Source organism: Pinus tabuliformis, chromosome Q (assembly GCF_031772625.1).
Source record: "Pinus tabuliformis cultivar Carrire ecotype Pingquan chromosome Q, CPIR1, whole genome shotgun sequence".
Classification (NCBI taxonomy): Eukaryota; Viridiplantae; Streptophyta; class Pinopsida; order Pinales; family Pinaceae; genus Pinus; species Pinus tabuliformis.
This window is the reverse complement of record NC_142296.1, coordinates 1,026,463,193-1,026,478,677: the sequence shown is the minus strand read 5'-3', so window position 1 is coordinate 1,026,478,677 and position 15,485 is coordinate 1,026,463,193. Positions and strand designations below refer to the sequence as shown.

Below are 15,485 nucleotides of genomic sequence, written 5' to 3'. Positions count from 1 at the left end.
ACACATCAGGAGCCGTGGAGCATTGATGCTCCTTCTTGGTGGCATTGGGATCTAGGAGGATTTGTTGATGACAGGTTCCGTCAGAGATTAGTCTGGGATTCGGGCATCGAGGAGTCCGTCCATGGTGGGTTGACATAGGAGCAGAGCATCACCTAGTGGTTCATATGGGATCCTAGCATTGGGTCTCAGTTGCGTTGGGCCACCAGATTGGTCCACAGATTTGGATTGCTTGAGGGCAAGGAATCTTGGGGTGGGAGGACTGCCATATCCCCATTTTTATTCTTCTTCATAGTACAACCAGGGTGGATTTCCAAGACAGGGGATGGCCAGGTCAATGGAGCAGGTTTACGTCATCAGGGGTCTCGAGGGAGTTTTTATGGGATTTGATGGCATTCTCTTGGCATATACCATCATCAACACAGCTAGCATTTCGTTCTGTTGCATTCCAACAACTTTCAAAAATCAACATTATTATTGGGCATAACTTAATTAATTATGCTTGAGGTGGCATTCCGGGGAGATTAATTGATGGAACACCTCAGTGTAATAGCTCGTTGGAACCGGAACGAGAAGATATAGATGATGGGACTTTTGGATGGGAGTTTTAGTGGCATGAGGAGACATGGTGGCCAATTTACCCTTTTCCCGCATTAAAAAGAATCTTTTAATTAAAATAAAAGAGGGAAAAGTGCTCCATGATTAAAATAATAATAAAATAGGAGATTCTAGAGGGGTCCATCAGATCTATAAAAGAGGAGGAGGAGGCCATTGGAGGACATCTTGGATTGAGTATTGTTTCTTGTATGAGAGGTTGAGAACCTGGTTCTCTACTCCATTGGTAGCCCTAGGACGAAAACCCTCGGGTGATTTAGAGAGATTGGGCGAGCACCCATCTCCCCTTGGTGGATTCATTCAAAATCCACAGGTGTAGTGATTGTTTTTCTGTTTCAGTTTGGAGACCAGAGGGTCATTCCCAGCGATTGTATTGGCATACATCTATATATAATAAAGTTGGATTTTGGTTGTTGCATTTCTCATTGTTCCTCATGTTGTGATTTTTAATGAGATTTTGTGGAATTTATAGATTTATGATTTGGGTTTTACATGGCAATCTTTTGGAAAATGCATGATAGTTTTATATGAAGTGTCTGTTCCAAAAATTTTGATTTGGGACATTACACCCCATTTTTTATTTTCCGCATTAGAGATAATTTTGGAGAAAGGGAGACATTTCCAACATTGGGACTTAGGAGGAAAGAGGAAAATTACAGCCTTAGTGGAGAGTGGGGGCCACAAGGAGAGAAAATTCGACCCAAGAGGCAATTCGCACTAGTGAGAAGAGAGAGAGAGAGGAAGGGGTGCGAATTAGTGGAAGGTGGGGACCACCAAGGGAGAGAGGGCCAACAATTATAAATAGAGCTTGGAGGCCTCCATTTGATATCTTTGGTCATTTGATAATTCAACAATTAGTTGTCTTGAGCTGCTTAACCAAGACAATCTGTGCTGTTTAGCACAAGGAATTTCCAAGCAGAAATCCCACCCTCATTTCGAAGAACTTCAAATGTCTCCCTAGTAAGACAATTTGGGGAGTCCAATTCAGGGTTTCCATAGAGCTTTATTGCTAGTATTCACTTAGTTTTGCACATTCTTGGGGTGCAGAGGCAGTTCGGGTTGCTTCTTGGAGGATCAACTATTGTGGGTTGGAGTTCCGACTATTTTGCACAGGGTTTCCTCTATTGACGCTGACAATTTTGTAGTGGATTTGTAGGGTTGGGATCAACATTATTTTGTGTGCCGAATTTGTTAATTTTGGCAGTTCGCAAAGTCTCCTAGACATAACCTATGTAGTATTTGAGAGAGAGTTGATTCTTAGAGCAAGGGGTTGGAAAAACGTTAGGCTTCCGAAGGTAAATTTGTAGAAGAGCGTGAGGAAATTTTCAGTGGTGAATTTGGGCCTAATTCAACAGTATCATAGTTGTGGCGCATTTTCTGGCCAAATTGAGCCATTCACACTTGTTGGAGGTCACCATGGTTCGGTGGATTTAGCCCAAACCCATTATTGGTTTTTGTGGGTTTGGTGAGAGGAGGCTAGGATTAATTTTGCATAATTTCCTGAGCACTTATGAGGGAAAAATTCTTAGTTCCATCCAATAGCTAGTAGCAGAAATTATTGGAAAAGGGCACAGTTCACTCTGGGATCATTTCCACCACTTGGGTTTGTGTGATATTTCTGAGTTTTTTTGGGGGTTCTTGCGAGGAGGCTGCTCATCCTGTTTCATCTCATTCCGAGCACTTTACAGAGCAGTTTCTCTAGTTTCCTTTTAACAACAGCTAGTAGTTCTTCCTGGGCATGCACAGTCTTGTTGGGGAATCTTCCTAGCATTTGAGCATTGTACTCACACTTGGGTTCTTTTCATAGCTTGCAATAGCAAGCCCAGGTTCCTCTACTCTCATTTCTTGTACTCAGATTTACCCATATCAATATAATGGCTCAAAATTTTTGCTCATATTTCAGTGTTTAATGTGTATGGTTGCACATTTTTTAATTCTATAGTTGTAGCTAGTTCCTTGCTTCTATTATCTGCTGTATTTTTCTATTTGGAACATTATAGTGGTATCAGAGCATGATCTTGGCCAGCTATGGGGAAGCTAGAAAGATCATGGAGGTTTTAGACATGTATGCATAGTGATTGGTGAATTTATGGACACTCCAATGGTACAAAAGGGGAAGCGTACATAGGGGATCATGGAGGAGTTGGCGAGGAAAAACCAACAAGTCCTAAAGGGGATGCAACAAATGATGGGAATGTTGATACATAACCAACAAAGAAGCCACACACATGCACGTAGAGTCCAATGGAACAATACCCATGGCCAGCCTAGCCGATCTACCATGCCTCATTTTCTGGATGAACCAAACAAGGAGAGGAAACTAGACACCTTTGCAGATTTGATGAGGTCCTAGGATTGATGAATATAAAGCATTAGATCCCAGGGTCAGTAGAGCTCTCTTCTTTGAGGAGCATAGATCAAGGACTCGATCATCATATAGAGGAAAGTTAAATGGTGAGACTAGGAGGCGCTTTTGCTAGTGGAGACCTGGCTTTAGATATCAGGTTCCTAAGGAGGAGGTGGAGCATGAGGCTAATGTCATGCAGGAGGAGCACGTAGATATACCTAGAGTGATGCAGGAGTCACCCTTGTCGGAGATTCCTTTGATAGCTCCAGTTGACACCTTGGTGGAGACAGTTGAGCATACACACGTAGGGCCATCTGTTGAGGAGGTATCTATTGATGAGGCACCTAGAGTTGTGACAGAGTTTCCAGATAATGACCGCTTATAGCAGGTTGATGAGGTTCCATGAGACACAGAGGGATCCACTATTGATGAGGTCCCAAGAGACAAATACACCATTGATGAGGTGCCTGGAGACACAAAGGTATTTAGAGTTGTGAACAAGTTTACAGATGATAATCGCCCACAACAATTTCAATAGCTCTAGGCCGACCTTCTAACATTGAAAAAGATGGTCTCGTCAATCTGAAAGGCCATTCTGCAGTAGAATGAGGAGCTGGAGGGGATGAGAGTGGTCTGTGCCAAGTCAGTGGCCAAGTTGACTCACGTCGGGGAATGATTGATGTCCCTTACGATGCAGCTAGAGGGTCGTACGTTGGAGTGCCACAACAACCCTCTTTAGCCATACATAGATGGGGCTTGCAGCGCTAATGGGTTGCCTCTGCACGTTGGAGAGGTAGAGGTAGAGTGACCTAGTTAGATCTAGAGTTACCAGGCACCATTAATGAGGTGCCTGGAGACACAAAGTTATCTAGAGTTGTGACCGAGTTTACAAATGATAATCGTCCACAACAGTTTCAATAGATCTACGTCGACCTTCTAACATTGAAAAAGATGGTCGCGTCAGTTCGAGAGGCCATTCTGCAGCAGAATGAGGAGATGGAGGGGATGAGAGCGGTCTGTGCCGAGTCAGTGGCCAAGTTGACTCGCGTTGGGGAATGATTGATGTCCCTAACGATGCAGTTATAGGGTTGTACGTTGGAGTGCCACAACAACCCTCTTTAGCCATACATAGATGGGGCTCGTAGCATTAATGGGTTGCCTTTACACGTTGGAGAGGGAGAGGTAGAGTTACCTAGTCAGATCTCATGTGTTGACTAGGATAGTGAGAGGAGGCGACATGAGTCGTGCAGGGTGCAACATTCACCTGATGAGGTTGTTGCACATTTTGGTACATGTGCATTCGATCCTGCCCTTGGGGTTGGATGGCCAGAGATTTTGAGTTGTTACCTGGTGGAGTGGACTGAATTTATGGAGATGGTCATAGTCAGGAGTGAAGCCCAACAAGAGCTCCAAAACATTGGGGACACTGGAGGCCTAGGTTGGCATTGGGATCTAGGTGGGGCTTCTTACCTTGTACTCGAGATGCAGGATGACAGATGTTGGGATCCAAGTGGAATTCACCACCACCTCATGGATTTGGCTAGTGAGGGTATTGGTGGTGTGACAGTTTCAGAGACTGACATCCACACACTTTTGGATCTCCATAAGCATTAGTGACGAATGGGATTGATAGGGGAGCAAAAAGACTCTGCGAGTTGTTTGGGGATGTTGGTCGTGCATGAATTCGCGGGATGGCGAACACACTCTAGTAGGAGCTTGTCAGAGGAGTTGGCATCGACAGGCCATCGGATAGGGCACTGTATGGAGATGATCCTCTCCCATTGATGTATTGGGTACGAGAGCCATTGATGATCGACACAACAACGATATTCCCTCTAGCATGTATGTAGTTAGGCCGCTCAGGTCTACCAGGATAGGTGAGGATATTTGTCATGCATCATGGTGGGTACATTAGCAGAGTGGTAGATATATTGGCATGGGTGGGATGCCTTATGAGGTAGGACGGTGCGACAGTAGGTGGTGGTATCCAACAGTGCACAAAGGGGTGCAACTAGGTGTAGCCGTGTGTTGAGGGGCACAAAGATCCATGTTTGTATGCAGGGGAGCGTAGGGGTGCTTGGCCATATGTAGTGATGTGCGATGTTGCCCATGGGGATGTTGGGGCGTTACCTCTAGGGAGACTGCCTGATGGGGATGACAGGCATGCCATTAGGTGTTGTTCACCCAGGATTGATGAGGAGGCAGATGAACATCATTTGATGATATCCATGGGGACTCGAGCGCCTGCCTCACTTCCACATTGTTTGTAGGCACAAAGGAGTTGGATGTTGTCCCTTGTTGCCTTCATTGTGAGCAGTGGGATGCAGGAGGCTCACTAGAGACAGTTAGTTGGGACACAAAGTATCCGGAGAGAGACTTTTCAGTGGTGGCATTTGGTCAGGGCACGAGCTGATAGATACAGGCTTGAGTAGAGTGTGGTTGGCTGCAAAGGTAGCATATGGTCCACCCTTGAGTTCACACTTAGAGAGGTGATTGAGAGGGAACTCCATGGTGCACTTCCAGTAGGACAGCTCGAGGCGTTAGGTGAGCATGAGGTATCGGGGATGGTAGTCGTTTTTGGCAGGAGGATCCCTAGGCTCCCAGTAATACTCGGGCACATCATGAAGAGCTGGGATAACATATCTTGTTGTGTGATTTGGTAGGGGCAAAGAAGTTGGTCATTCACAGGACAAATTCTTGATGCTCGGTGCCCACCTATTGGATACATACATGAGTCAGAGACGAGCCACAAAGGGGTCCCAACAGTTAGCAACATATCACAACAGTAGGCAGTAAGGATTGGGAGTTGTGGGCCTCCAATATGACTATGGGATCCAGTGGATTGGTGGGACACTGTACTTCTTAGTAAGCACAGTTAAGATAACAAGCGATCTAGTTCATTCTGAGGCTAACACATGGGGGATCATTGACGTCTCCATAGTATGGCGAGGAAGATTGTTGCTCAGGATTGGGGCCAACCATGGAGTGATAGGTGCTGGCATTATTGAGTCGCTTTGGTAGGTTGGGACTAGCCTCGATCATCACATATAATATGGCCAAGAGTTACGGGAGCAGAGTCTCTCGTACGAGCATGTTAGGCGGTCAATCATGACCAGAGTGTCATAGGGTCAACAAGACAATTTCTTTCCGTGATGGACATGGGACCCTAGCGTCACAATACTTGACAGTCCGGCTACCCTTAGAGTTGAGCTGGGTTCAACAGGGGGAGATCATTCCAACCTTTCATTGGATTTTACTGATTCATTGTTGGTGAGGGGGACTTCACCAGCATGGAGGGACGGTCAGTAGGAGAAGATTAGGGGAAGCCCATGCGAGCAAGGATTCATCTCCACAGGAGTCTGATTGTATCATAGGTGTAGGTTTACCTGATCAGCGGGCCCAGGGGCTTTTGAAGATGTTTTAGGGGGGTGTGGAGAAATTCACTTGCCATTCTCCATCATCAAGATTGATTCTGCACAACTTGCTCCTCGTTCCATTGCATTCTGATAATTCCCGTAAAACGGGGTTATTATTGTGCATAACTCATTTAATTATGCTTAAGGTGGCTTTTCGAGAGGAATACTTGACAGAACACCTTAGTGTAATAGCTCGTTGGAACCGGAATGAGAAGATCTATAGGATGGGATGGTTAGCGGGGATTTTCAGTGGCCTGAGGAGGTATGATGGCCAATTTACCATTTTCCCACATTAAAAAGAATATTTTAATTGAAACAAAAGAGGGAAATGAGCTCAATGATTAAAATAATAATAAAATAGGAGGTTCTAGAGGGGTCCATCAGATTTATAAAAAGGAGGAGGCCATTGGAAGGACATCTTGGATTTGATATTGCTTCTTGTATGAGAGGTTGAGAACCCGGTTCTCTACTTTTTTGTAGCCTCAGGACAGAAACCCTCGGGTGATTCAGTGAGATTGGGCAAGTACCAATCCTCCCTTGGTGAATTCATCCAGAATTCACAGGAGAGCTCAACAGTGACATTTCAGTTCAGTTTTGGTGGGCCAGCACAACATTGGCGTAGATTCTTGAGGCCAGTTTCCATCTCAGCTATTTTGTTGTATCAACATGTAAACCCCAGTTGCTTATTATTATAAAAGCTAGGATTCCTTCTGCTCATTATTGTTATTTGCGGTTCTATGTTGTTAAAATTTACATGGCAATCTTCTGTTTATGAATGGAAATTTTATTTGAAATATTTTTGAGTTAAAAATTTCAAGAAAACTCCAACTTTTTGCATTTGGAATATTACAGTGGTATCAGAGCTAGTTTTCTTGCCATCCTGAGGGTTTCAATTCCAACTACAGGTTGTCCAAGGATTTAATTTTGTCGAAAGAGCCAGAATTGTCGCGTCTTCATTAAGAAATCGACAAAATGGCTATTATTCCTTGATGAGGGTGAATTTTAAAGTGCGAATCAAATTTTGAGTGGAGCCGTAAGCAAAATTATATGTATAGGGAAAACATTGGCCAAATTTTTGAAGGTGGAAAGAAAATATGTATTACAAGGTCGTAAATAGAATAGAGGCCAATTTTTCTTCATTCCTTTGTTGGTGCACTAGAATCTATTATCCTATAGTGTAAATGATAGCAAGGAATTGTCGGTTGCGCATTGGACTATTCAGTGACAACGTGGTTGGAGGAATGTTGGAGGGGCATAGCTCCTCTTGGTAACAGTGGTATTATTTGTAGACAGAGATATATTTGCAAAGCCAAGAGCTTCATCTTTACAGACTGACTATTATGGGATCGAGTCGCCTTTTAAGAGAGATGCCCGCGTTGAGTCAAAGGTTGTGATTGAACCGCAGATTAGCAAAAAGTCCTGTGACAGTTGTTGCAAGCCTCAACGTGGAAACCTGGGGGATCGCACGATGAAGAACCACAGAGACTCGCTGGTGACAGACCGAGAGCCAAGTCACGAAAGAGATCCGAGCATGTAGCGGGGGTTGAATCATGTTATCATAGTGAAGGCACCATGTTTCACACATTCTCCGTCCATTCATTGGTCTCAAAGAATTTCGACTAGCAGAAGTGAGCTTAGACGTCCTGGCAAAGATCCTCTTGTTTCATATTTTGTTGATGTGAGATGTGTTGTGACTGCGTATAAGCTTGATGAAATCAACCGAGAGCACATCCTCAAACATTTGTTACCACTGCATGGAAACGATCCTAAGGTCGACATGAGTGGATGTCGAACAGTTGGGACGCTGAATAGTTAGATGCATATGCGAATTAAGTTCATAGATGTGAGCGATGAACTCAATCGAAACAAATAACGTAACCAATGCATGTTGTTGACTAAGTTAAACTGCAGGACTAAATTTTCGTGGAGGGAATAATTTCTCGGCGGTTGGATTGGCGCTGATTTGGGCCGCGAAGCATCGAATTGAGGTGCGATCCAAGCAAATGACCTGGTTGAATTGTGTATCAAATCAGGGATCACATTGTCTGGAACCACAAAGGATCATTGAGTCGCATTGCTGGGCAAAAGGGGAGCAGTAAAAAAAAGTGGCGGACGTGAATTCTCTTGGAACATTCAGAACAATCTAGTACCAACAACTGAGTAGCCATAATTAATTCTTCATTAGAAAGATCAGTTCATTCTCCGGACGATGATTCTTATCAGTCTAGAATAAGGGGTCGAATCACCAGTACATGAAGGCCGAGATTAAGTAGTCGAGGCAAGTCTGGAAGATGAAGGGGTTTTCCTAGCTAATTCGAACTTGCAACTGGAATTTTCCTTTGTTGTACAACGGTACAACCTGTCAATCCCCACGGCCTTTATTCCTGAGTTGCGTTGCGTATTGGACACCTGGAACGACTACTGGAAACAGAGAATGGTTTTTATTGCAGAGATAAGGTTTGTAGAGGTCCATCGGTATGTGGTTGCGTAATCCATAGTGTCTGCAGACTTATGCCATTATCGTATGAATTCTGGGCATTGTTCATTATTAGTCAAAAACATCGAGTTACTGCTACCACATAACCTTTATCAACTGTCATGTATAACATTTCTTCGTCAGGCAGTATATTGTTGATTGGTTGAGTCAGTGAAAAATAGAAACCAAATTTTGAGACGATAGTGGGTCAATTGTGGAATAGTGAGTCAGAGTTGCTGGTATCACCTGTAGAAAACCAAAATATCATTTAATTCCTTATTGGAGCAGAGTTGTTGTGCCAAGTGCAATCGATAGTTTATCGTTTTCTAGATGTTACTTGCTAAAGATTCCAGTGCCTTGAGATCAGTTCTCCTACAGGTCGAAAGTGATCCACCGATAACCAAATCCATTAACCAGAATATCCTGCTGAAGATTATGTTCTGAAGATTGTAACTCTGGCGCTGGGCTATTCAAGAATTATTGGAGTTATTGCTAAAGACGTTTACCAGGTTCATATATTTCATAGTGTCATTGTTATTTCTCTTTTAAGTGGATTAGTGAATGGCTGACAACATTATAATTGAACCAAGAACAATTTTTCCTACATCAGTGTGCACTTAAACTATCTGAAAAGAAAAAAATGTCTCACCGAGAAACAAACAACTAGACCCAAAGATTAAAGTGTCATTGTGTTGTAAACTCAAACATGGATGAACCCTTCATAAATTCCCCTTAATAAATTAGCAGTAGCAATCAACAGATCCCTTTCCACGGGAATACTTTCTATGCTATAGTAAGAGCAGCCATAGAAAGAACATGAGTTGGGATACAAAATATTTACACTTGGGACAGATTTGAGATGCATGGGGGTTACACCCAAAGCCCTTCTCAAACTAGAAGAAATTGCTTCACTCCTCTCCAAGGTGCATCAGTTAGGTGGGAAGAGCTTGATTTGGGCTCTAAAACCATCCATGTTTCCTTGGTACAACATAAGTATTTGGAGCATCCTTATGATGGGGTCAAACTTCCAGTTGTCTCTTGTCTCAGTAGTATCATGATGCTGACCGCACCTATACCTCCTTATAGTGATGACATTATGAGGAGAGTCTTTAGGCTGATTGTGGAGACCTTTCAGGCTTTGGATCACAATGAGGGCCCTACCTTTGGGAAGAGGTTAGAGATTCTAGAATGCATGACCTTGGTTAGATCTTATGACCTCATGTTTGACCTAGAGTGTGATGATTTGATCCTGCAGATGTTCCAATGCTTCTTCAACATTAGGAAACATCATCCTGATACAGTCATAACACACATGCAGTCCATTTTGTCCTCATGTATGGGAGGCCATGATGCCATTTGCAGGAGGTTGCAGTCTAAGTTGTTGGCCATTTGGAGGGAGGAACAGTTGGTTTCACCTGCTGCTTATGAACTAGCCAAAAGGTTAGTTGAACAGAACATTGGATTGTTCAGGAGACAGTTGACCCAGGAGGAGTTGCAGTGGATTTATGGTGACCAACCATGTAGCAGGAATGAGCTGAGGAGGAAGGGTCTTTGCTTCATTTGCAAGGAACCTTGGGGACCTGACCACTCATGCTTGAGTGATGCGGAGATGACAGGGGTAGGGCAGGAGTAGATCCCTTCTAAATTTCAGGGTGATGATTATGCTTTTATGGTTGAGTCCATGAGTTCATATGAGGATACCCTTGAGGAGCATGATCTATCATGTGGGTATGTTGGAAGCGGCCTAGGTATGCATTCATGTGAGATGGAGTGCGATGAGTAGCATATTGTCTTGGGAGCAGACTTGCCAGGTGAGCGACTGATGATTCAACATGGAGAGCACATAGAGGAGCAAGAGTCAGCTGAGGGGGACGATATGCATAACGTGGAGAGCCAGTTAGTGGTTCATTGAGCCCATGGTAGAGGAGGATGAGAAGCCATCTTTTGGACCAACGATTGATGAGGAGCAAACAGATGCACAGATAGCCATCAGGGTTGTAGTACTTGCAGACACTTGTCGTTTGGAGGTGTTGGAGACTGACAAGTTAGTTTGGCAGGGGGTTGGTAGAGAGGAGCATGGAGTTTTTAGTTAGACGAGGGAGGATCTTTTGGAGTGTAGAAATTTTGAATAATATGACACTTATTCATAGAGATTATCCCGATTATACACTATTGCGGAATACATGCATAATACATAACCTCCTCTACGTTGATCATCAATTTAGCAGCATTAAAATCAATGAAACATCAATCGCATGCACACATTAACACAATATGTAACCCGGGGAAAGCATACAGCTTAAAACCCCACACTATCTGTATATTATAATGATAGAGAACATGTAACAATACATAGTACAATACTCCTCACAAGTACTCAGTACTATCTCCACCTGTTACACACAAAACTAGCTTAGATCCGAACAAGTCACAGGTTCAAATCTCCTCCGCTGCTTTGCCTGCCTCCACTGCACAATCCTGCAAGAGAATCACGTGAGCACAAGCTACAATTGCCTTGATATTGGCCCACACTGCACAATCCTCATTGGCATAACTCAATCCCATGCATGTGCAAATCTCATGCACAACTGATAGTCACAACTCACCCTTTCACTTACCTCTAACCCCTGTCTCTGTTGAACTGTCCATGCACTGAGTTAACTGATGTATTCTTTAGTTTTTTTATGAGTCAATAATTAGTTAATTAATTAACAATCAATTCACACAACTTCCTCACTAGTGTATTTTTTAGTTAGACTAAATACAACTAGTTCAACTAAGTCAAACTGAACACAACTCCATCAACTCCACATCCAACTCCACAGAACTCACATGCATGAGTTCTAACTGAAGTCCTCCATGCAATAGCTCAACTAACACATAAGAAACCACGTGATTCCTTCTGTCAGCTGCATGTGCCACATCCGTAGCTTGAACTAAAGTGCTCCAAGAGAATAAGATAATGTTTAGAGTCCAAATATTACTAAGGGCTAATAATATTTGACTGTTTCTATTTTTAGCGTGGCAGTGTAAAAATAGACTCTGATCACTCCGCTGTGAACCAAAAATAGAAGTCCATCTATTTTTACCAACATGACCAATCATCCATAAATAGCATCCTGCAACTCATAGACCATGATCCATATGTCTAAAAATAGACATAGTCTAAAAATAGACTTTGCGCCAAAAATAGCCTGCAGGCCCACTTAGTGAAGGCGACTCCTTTCCACTAAGCTCCATCATCTTGTTGCATTTTCAACATGGAGATGGTGGTTCATCCATCTTTGGGCCAACCCACTAGTGAGGTCCAGATAGATGAACAAGTAGCTGGCAGCGCTGCAGTACTCTCAGGGATTAGCCCTCTCAAGGAGTACATAGATAGGGCGTGCAATACAATTTGGCCACATGTACCCATTATAGGGAGAGTGACAGGATTTTATCGGTGGATATTGTTAATTGGCCAGAAAGAGTTGTGTGAGATGGGCATGGTACAACATAGGGGACTTGTTCCATATACAGGTGCCTACACATTCGGGATAGATTGGCGGGAGATCATGAGTTGGTATCCTACTGATGAAGTGTCATTCTTAGTCGAGAGTGTGGTACAACAGAGGCCCTTAGAGATAGGTGACACTACATGGGCCAGTTGGCAGCAGAGCATAGGTTGGTCATCCATCAACATTCCATCACAACACCAGCATAGTAGGGTTGACCTTGGTCTACTCCCAAGGTTAGATTGGAGAGAGGTGATGAGTTGGTATGCGGTTGGTGGAGCAACATTCTCGACCGTAGCTATACCACAACAGGAGCCATGCAACATTGATACTTGTTCTTGGTGTCATTGGGATCCGGGAGGATTTGTTGATGATGGTTAGAGGTTGGTCTGGGATCTGAGCATTGAGGGGCCCATTCACGGTGGGTTGACACAAAGGCATCACATCACTCAGTGGTTTGTGTGGGATCCGAGCATTGGGTCTCAGTTGCATTGGGCCACTAGATTGGTCCACAGGTTTAGATTGCTGAGGGCAAGCAATCTTAGGGCGGGAGGATTTGTGATGTTCCTTTTTCTGGTGTTCCTTATGGCATGTTTATGATGGACTTTCAGGGTTGGAGGCAGACAAGTCACAGGTGCATGTTTACCTCATTAGTGGGCCTAGGGGCTTTTGGAGATGTTTTAGGGGGGTCCGGACTTTGGAGGAGTTCACTTTCCATTCTCCATCATTAGGATTGATTCTGCATAGCTCGCTCCTCGTTCCATTGCATTCTAAAAATTCTCGTAAAATGGGGTTATTATTGTACATAACTCATTGAATTACGCTTAAGGTGGCTTTCCGAGAGGAATACTTGACGGAACACCTTAGTGTAATAACTCGTTGGAATCAGAACGAGATCTACATAATGAGATGGTTAGCGGGGATTTTCAGTGGCTTCAGGAGGCATGATGACCAATTTACCATTTTCCCACATTAAAAAGAATATTTTAATTGAAACAAAAGAGGGAAATGAGCTCAATGATTATAATAATAATAAAATAGGAGGTTCTAGAAGGGTTCATCAGATTTATAAAAAGGAGGAGGCCATTGGAAGGACATCTTGGATTTGATGTTGCTTCTTGTATAAGAGGTTGAGAACCCAATTCTCTATTTCATTGGTAGCCCCAGGATGGAAACTCTCGGGTAATTCAGTGAAATTGGGTGAGTACCCATCTCCCTTTGGTGAATTCATCCATAATTCATAGGAGAGCTCGACAGTGACATTTCAGTTTAGTTTTGGAGGACCAACACAACATCGGAGCAGATTCTTGAGGCCAGTTTCTATCTCAGCTATTTTGTTGTATCAGCATGTAAACCCCTGTTGCTTATTATAATAAAAGTTGAGATTTCCTTCTGCTCATTATTGTTATTTGCAGTTCTCTTTTGTTAAATTTTACATGGCAATGTCCTGTTTATGAATGGAAATTTTACTGAAATATTTCTGAGTTAAAAATTTCAAGAAAACTCCGACTTTTCGCATTTGGAATATTACAAAAGTCTTGTGAGACGGAGCTTTTACTACTTCAGCCTACACAGACTTCCCCTTATTTTTTATTTTGTTTTTTCTACATCCTCTTTCTTTGGATAGGCATTCTGCCCTTTAGGACTTTTGAGGGGGGAGGGCATGATGAAATAGTATTTTTTTCTTGAGTTTATTTTGCTCTTCTCCTCTTTAGCCTTTTATTTGGCTTGACTGGCTTTTTGAGGCTTGCATTTTCTTTTTTTTCTTCCTTGACGACCCTCTTTTGAATGATCTTTGGCAAGTTAACTATAGGTTAGGGGGATTATGTCTCCTATGAATGGGATAGAAAGTGAAAAATGTTTAACGGAAAGTGTTGAGTATGGAAGGGATATGTTCAAGCTACCCGACCTAAATCCCAAGTAATACCTACTGGCCTAGCTTAATGATACTCTTATCCAAAAGTAATTATGTCCTGGTGGTTAGAAGTAGTAACCTGGTAACATCCTTACTAAGCTGAATGTGATAATGAATCCATCTAATGCTGACATCTACACAACAAGATGAAACTTTAACATCATTTTCAGATGAGGAGGTTAGCTAATGAAACCATACCAACCACTAATCGAAGCAGCATGAAATATCATTTAGCACATTTGAAGTCAGGGGCATGAGGAAATGATACACCACTGTGAATGACTTATGAGCAAAGGAATGTAACTGATGAATGGAGAATAGCAGGTCAAACTTTATAAGATAATCTTGTCCAAGCTGCGACACGTCGCATCAAATAAGTGTGTTTCTATAGGGGTTTCCTGATGTGCAACACTATCCACTTAGGTAGCAAGTTGTAGACCGAAAAACACATTTAAAAGAGTGTTGTCACTTTAGGGCAGTAGAATGGTAAGTTTCCTGGGTTCTATTACCAATGAATGGAACACCAAAAATTGCTCTAAAGCCAATTGTAGCATATTCTCTTTGAATTGATAATAGGATTAAGATTGGGTTAGTTGCCCTCCATAGATTGTTAATGATGCTATTGACTGGCAGTACGTCAGGGAAATTCTAGAGCATTGGACTTTTGATTGATACTTCCACCGGTTTTTTCATACAGAAGTGATGAATTCCAATGTGTTTAACATACAGGCAAAGCAGTTCCATTTTCTTCAAAGACAGTGTAATCTATTTTGTCTGTAACAAATGCCACCTGTTAAGGATGTTCTGACTAAATTTGAATGTGGGATGTGATCATCATGAATATGAACATGTCAGTGCAAGAAATTTACATGTTGCAGTGTGGTAGCTTAACTATTGAAATTCCCATATGCACACCCCTTGTTTAAAACTTTGACTTATAACACTCAGTCAGGTTTCTGTTCTGAATTTTAAAGATTTGTAAATTTATGTTTTTGTTTCCCAAGTTTTATGCCATGTTTTAGCAGAGTATTTCCCAAGTTTGAATCAGACTCTTACTCTTCAGTTTGCTGAGTCTTTCCCAAGTGTGACTTTGATGCACTGCAATAAGATATATGAAATGGAAGATCTTTGTTTTTGATGGTTATAGGGATGTGAGTTGCATATTTTCTTTAATGTTTAATTTGCTGTTTTTTTGCATAGATGCATTTATGCCTTGTAGAACCTC

At 42.6% G+C, this 15,485-nt stretch overlaps 1 protein-coding gene across 1 annotated transcript in view; it reads left to right on the top strand.

The window, feature by feature from the left end:
- The window catches only part of LOC149222992 (squalene monooxygenase SE1-like), a 132,075-nt gene that overhangs the window by 86,120 nt on the left and 30,470 nt on the right, over positions 1-15,485 (top strand). The gene's annotated exons all lie outside the window — the stretch shown is intronic.